Source organism: Setaria italica, chromosome II (genome assembly GCF_000263155.2).
Source record: "Setaria italica strain Yugu1 chromosome II, Setaria_italica_v2.0, whole genome shotgun sequence".
NCBI classification, from domain to species: Eukaryota; Viridiplantae; Streptophyta; class Magnoliopsida; order Poales; family Poaceae; genus Setaria; species Setaria italica.
This window is the reverse complement of record NC_028451.1, coordinates 22,134,204-22,141,193: the sequence shown is the minus strand read 5'-3', so window position 1 is coordinate 22,141,193 and position 6,990 is coordinate 22,134,204.

Below are 6,990 nucleotides of genomic sequence, written 5' to 3'. Positions count from 1 at the left end.
CAACCTAGGGTGACAAGATACAATTCAATCTCAAGGAATGTAATTTGCTCAAAGTAAATTGCAATAATGAAATTGAGCAAAGAAATAACTGAAGATAAGAGGCAAATTTATCCCATGGTGTCGATGACTTGCTGGTCACCCCTAATCCACGTTGAGGTGGATTCAATGTTCCAACCACTCCTCTATCAACACTCCGCTTGATCTTGAGCCGGCTTCAATCATATAACCTATCCAATCCTCGATTCCACTAGAGTTGCTCTTCATCGCTACGACGAGGTGAGCACAAGAACCTCTCAAAAGAATAACCAAGCTCCTTCACAATCTTCTTGAAGGGCTCAATAGTTGCACAACCTCCAAGCCGTCTAGGAGGCGGCAACCTCCAAGAGTAACAAGTCGATGATGCTTGCTTGAAGACTCCCTAGTGCCACAAACCTCAAACTCTTGAGGAAATGCACTAGGATGCTATCAATCTCGCAAGAATGCAACCTCTAAGCAAAGTGAGTGAGAGAGAGGAGGAGAATGGCTCAAGTATGTCAAGAAATCTTTCCGAAGTGCCAAGAGACCTTACCCATGGCCAAGCAAGAGGTATATATATACAGCCCTTCACCAAAGCTAGCCGTTATGTTCAAAACGCGTAGAAGTAAGGGTCTCGTGAACCGTTCACCTTTACAAGCCTGGACGGTCTACCGTTCAACCCAACGGCTATATTAGCAATAAATGTGTGTCAGAACTATTCATTGCAACACACGCGGACTGTTCACCCTTACAAGTGTGGGCCATCCACGGTTCAGATTTCCAACCATGCAGCGAGGCTGTAGACATGTCCAGACCATGTCAAAACACAAAGTTAGTGTGACGGACCGTCCACCGCTGGGGAGGAGACCGTCCGCAGGCCATGTTGTGCCACCACATAGAAACACAAAGGTTCTATCAAACCTTCAAAGTTTGCTAGCAAACCGTCCGCCCTAGGGGACTGGACGGTCCGCCATTCACCAAGGAATGACCACCAAAAACAAAACATGTTCTGTCCAAAAATGAGGACAAATGGCAAACCGTTGGCCCTTCAATTTTTTAGCGCATCAGAACATACTTGAAGATTAGCTAAGTCAAATAATGGTCCGCCTCTGCAAGAGAGACCGTCCACCATACACAGCGTGTTAGCCATTTTCAGAAAAAATTGCCATCGTTCTTTCCACTTTACAAACAAGATAGCCCTATACGCATGCAATGCAATTGTTTGAGCAAAGTGGCACTATAGAACCAACAAGCAAATGAAATTGACCCCTCTTGATAGTACAACTATCTAGCCTACTAACCCGGTCAATTATCATCCACTAAGCACCTCTTGACTAGTAAAATAGAAAAACCCTATCATATACATTTGCCTTGAGCTCTCCAATATAAATTCATCCAAGCTATCACCATAGCATCCATTGAAGCTCATCTCATATCTGGGAGTAACATATACGTATATCTCCAATGAAATTGTTAGTCCACAAACGTTGTCATTAATTACTAAAACCCAAATTAGGGGCTAGACGCTTTCAATGCCCCTTTTTGGTAAATGATGACAACCATCAAAAGGAGTGATATAAAAGAGATTCAAGCCAACTTTACACACAAGGCATAAGCTAGACTTGAGAATGAATCTTGATGTCCCTTATCAATTCGCAATAAGTACAAAAGAGAGGAATGGATAAATAACATCAACATTCAAAGAGTAGAGAAAGCTCCCCCTGCATATGTGCATATAGATTTGGGTTCATTTTGTGCACATATGCATAAATATGAAAATTTTGGTGGAGTTTTCCCTACAAAATGGAAATCGAGGTAACAAGGATATATCAAATGATATTCAACAACAATAAACATGAATAATAAGCCTCAAAGTTCCACAAGCACTAGAACAAGCAACTAAGATAAGAGAGATAAGCGCATAAACATGCTCCATCACATATTACAACAACAAGTTCTAGTGCCAACCAAGCCACACAAGAGAGTGCAAACAAAGTTCATGCATATGCAAACCACAAAATGCAAAGGTCCAACACAAATGCAAAGTTCATCACAAAACGCAAAAATCAAGTATCTCAGGTGTCGCCAGCTCGAGCAAGCCAATGCTCACCGACTGGCTGGTCAGGGCGCTGTCACTGCAGCCAGCCAGCTTGCTACAACCGGTGCTGCCTCACCTGTCCCACCAATCGCTACCGACAATGGTGGGCAGGACGACCAAGCAAGTCGGCGTAGGCACTGTAACGGTGCCCTGCAAGGCTGCAACCTAAAAGACGACTTTGCATCGGAACACGATGGCCACAACATGTTCTCCACGCTCTAGGCCAACTTGGGAGCCATCTTCGCCGAGTTAAAGAACCTCCCTGACTCCATCCAGCTCCAGCGGTTCGGTCTTGATGGCATTGGCGACCATTTCATTCGGGATGGACACAACCTCTTAAGCCGGCCACGGATGCACCCCTTCGACGGCTGCATCACCCCTAGTACCTGTAACACCCTAGCCAAATATACCATATTAGTTGAAGTTATTGGCCCGTGTGGTCCAAATGTAGTCATAATTGGTGTACCACCTTGGAAGTTTAGGGCGTGAGTGCCAGCTTATAAGCCTTGTCACTCCAAAAGTAGTACTTTTAAGTTAACCCTTTTACACGAAGCAAGGACAAAAGTATAAGAGAGGTGGTATGTGTATGCAGGTCCGTTCCATGTGATGAGCTAGGCTGTAAGCAGATTTTGGAGCGAGGTGTTACAGATGGTATTCAGAGCATGAACCCTCGTTGCATATGCGCATTTGCATGTGGCTAGGCCCGCAGCACATCCATGTACTAAGTGGTGGTTCTAGGAGTCTTTTGTGTATGAGGTGAGTTGCCGAGGGCGTTAGCCCTTAAGGCGGGGTGAATTTAACACCCCAGACCAATATACCATAGTAGTTGAAGTTGTTGGCCCATGTCACCCAATTATTGTTGTAGTTCTAGGTTTAGTACCACCCTGGAAGTTTAGGGGGTGAGGGCCAGCTATCCTTGTTGCTCCAAACATAGCACCTCCGGGTTAACTCTTTTACATGAAGTGAGGACAAAAGTGTAAGAGAAGTGCTATGCATATGCGGGCTCGTTCCACGTGAGGAGCTGTGCCGTAAGCAGATTTTGGAGTGGGGTGTTACAATACCATCGATGACCTCTTCATGCGGGGAGGACAGGTGATCCTGACCTCCCTCCCTCTCCTTAGAACCCTTACTCCCAACCTCTTGAGATGGGCAGGAGGAGGGCACGCTCTTGTCGGCGTCATTGCCTTGAGCCTCAGCCTGGGATGCGTTGGCGACCTTCCGCTGGCCTGACCCATCCTCCACGATGCCTTTCCTGCACCCAATAACCAAGAGAATTGGTTTTACCAAGGCACACAGAGGGAACTTGATACCTTAGGTCAGCTCTAACTTGGTACTCAGCTTGATGCAGAACTTGGGTCGCAAGGGCGTAAGCGGTGACGCGGTCGGCTACTTTAGCTTTCTGCCATGGATCTCCATCTTCAACCTCTGCTTCAACATTTTCGTGTCGGTGGCAGTAGCATAGAGGAGCTCGCCCTTCTTCCGCTTCGCATCCAAGTAGGTGGTTCAAAATCATCAGCAGTAGCTGCCATAGCAAATGAATTGGTAGGCATGGCTACCTTTGGGGCACACTTTCTCTTTGCAGGACTTTAGCTACCTTCATTGTTAGCACTTTCTTGACTGGTTGGTGGGTACAGTGAACCCGGCTCCCTTGGCTAGGTATATCCTCATCCAAGACATCAATGGAAGAATCCAATTCCCAGTTGATAGCCTTTGGCACCTTGGATGATTCTATAGCTAGTCGGATTTTTTGTTCTCGTTTCCCAAACACACCTAGGAGTAGGGTCGGGCAATACTAATTGAATTGGCGGGTCTACCAAGATCAAAAATCTTGTCAGCACACCCGACGGGCGTTGAAGAACCCAAAATCAAGCTAGGTCGGATACTTACCATATCTGCTAGCCTTTTCAGCGAAAATGGCTTGGAGAACCCCCTTTCCTTGATTGTAGAAGAACTTGGAGACACGCTCAATGTACCTTGCATTCCTGCTCTAACTTGGATCCTCTACGCTAGAATACTCTATACAAGATGAACATGTCTTTGATTGGCTGTGTCAGTCGACGACAGAAGCTGATGCTCACTGCGGTAGCAGTCAGACCATGCTTGTTCATGTCGGCCAGCTCCGCCAGCAGCTCATCAACTTGCTCTTGTTTCGTGAAGCTCGAATGGTTGGTCCATCAGGTCGGGACACTGGAGGGAACCCACTGCACGTCGAAAAGGATGGTTTCTGATTCGCCACAGTGAACCATTCCTTGTGCCACCCCTTGTTGAGTCTTTTAGCTCCAAATCCAGGTACACTGCACTCATCTTGGTCTAGAGGGAGAAGGCACAACCCCCAATCACCATAGTATTTTTCTTGCTCAGCTAAAAGGCTTCAACTGGTAGTACCACCACAAATCGAAGTGTGGCAAAATCCTAAGATAGGCCTCGCAGACATGGATAAAGATTTCGATCGTTAGAATGGACTTTTGATTGGGATGGACTACCTCGATCTGGTAATAGTTGAGCAGGCCGTGGAAGATGTCACCTGTGGGCATTCCAAACCCTCGCTCGTAGAAAGAGGCGAAGATGATGGTCTCCGTCTTGTCCTTAAATGGGAATTCTTACCCAACTGTCGGTTTCTCAACTCCTTGGGCCCCGACAGCATGCGATCGATGAGACTTTGGATCCTCTCCTTGGTCATTACTTACTTCGGCTAGTAGGTCAACAGATCCGGTGCCAAACCTTGTGCTATCTCTTCAGTTTTTGTTCCCCTTGATGCAGAGTGGATATATGCGGTCCTTTTGGTTCATATATGCTGTTGGTCGTTACAAATTGGCCAAATATTAGAGGGGGATCTTGGACAGTGTGAGCATCTAGAAAAGCTTCTAGGGGACTGAATGGCAAGAATGCTGAAAGATTGAATGCCTGCCTAAGGCCTAGGCGCTCGCTATTTATCACCGCGGTTGGGAGCCTCCCATAAATGACACTTCTGCCCTCGCGTACGGAGCCACCGGGATTGGCTCCATTGGAGGGAGTCGCCTAGGACACTGGGGTCAAACCCCGTAGGTGTCCAACCTCCTTCGATACTTAGGGCTACCGTGGCATCCGGTGTAGTCCACCCAATGACACGTACCTCCCTGCTGTGATGGTACGACGAGGGCCACTTTATCCCAATATCTTGGGGTGGATGGCTTCTAGACCAAGGGTCACGTGAGCCAGAAAACCCTACCCTCGGGAGAACTTTTGAAGGGTTAGGAACTCCCCAGGTACCTTCTAGGGTCCATTGGGCTTTCCGGGCACTCCGACCAAAGGTGTCCTAATGGTTAATTGTTGCGGGGAGGAGGGTCCCCCCTTCTCTTCATATCCAGAAGACCTCTGGGTTTGGGGAGACCATGTTCCCTTCGGGGGGCTCGTGGAGGTTGCGGTTCCTCACCCTGGGAAGCCTAACCAAATCCCCAACATCAGCCCTAAACAGGGGACCATTGATCGTGGTTTTGAAGGTCATTGTCGGGCTCCCTTCGACGGAGTTCCATGATGACAGATTAGAAAGAGATGGGGTGGTGACGGAAGTGCCAGAGGCCTTGGTACGTGCAGTTGCCTAAGATAATAGGCTTGAGCACGCAATGCTAGGCTAAGTGGGTGTACTAGCTCACGAGCATTAAGGGGACGGTTACGGCGTCTTTCTGTGCATCCCGCAACACCTGACCTAGATCATCAGTACGACTATCTTCTGCAACCTCTTCTTCAGCCTCACCCATTGTAGTATTCGCAGAGGGAGCACCTATCGCCCAGTTCGGAAGGTTATTATCATCATGGTCTTCTTCGTCATCTTCCATTATAAATTCTCTTTCCCCATGCTTGGTCCAAACCAAAATAATAAGGCATGAAACCCAAACTAACCAAGTGGTTGTGAAGAGTCCTAGATAAAGTGTACTCCTACTTGTTCTTGAAGTGAAAGCATGGACAACATATGAATCTTTTTTTTGGCTTGTTGGCATTGGCCACGTCATGAAAATAATACAAGACATCAACGAACTCCTTTGATTGTCAATCCGTATTGTACATCCATTGTTGGTCCATCTGCATCATATTAGGTGAAAAATGGATATTAAGTAACTGTTATAAATTATGCAAAGCATGTATGCTATATAACGAATTAGAGCTCAAAAAAATTCCCTCACTCTGAAGCAGTCTACCAAAAAATTACCTCACTCTAAACAAATCTACCAAAACATTCCTTCACTCTAAAGAAATCTACCAAAAAATTCCCTCACTCCAAACAAATCTACCAAAAAATTATAATTCTTTAAATTAAAAAAATAAATTTCTTTTACCCTATATCCAAGAACACTCCATCCTTAATTATTTTATCCACATCTATTTACTTTCCTAACCCCATTTTGATCAAGATCTTAAACTTAGCAACATCTATTTACATGCAAACTACCACAAAAATTAGACCTCCAATGGATGTATAGATGAATCAAAATACCTCTAGCTAAAATTCTCTCCATTTCGATACACCATAAGTTTCTGTATTTCTAAATCAAGAAATGGACTATTCTATACATAAAAGATTGGAAGATCAAGTTGCTAACGTTTGGAACACTTTGATGAGTCAAATCCTACAAAATTGTAAAAATTTTCAGCAGCACCTCCCCTAGCCTGTGGCACCTTGAACGGGGAGCTTGACCCTGTTCATGGCTTCGGCTTGAGTGGGGTGGGGGGACTGCTTTATAGCAAGCCGTATTGGTGACCAACCAGTACTAATGAGCCCTTTTAGTACCGATTTCAATGGCCAGTTCCTACAGGGCTCATTAGTATAGCTTGGTGTTATTACTACCGGTACTAATGAATCCTCGTCGAATGTAGCCGTTGGATATTTCATCTGAAATTTT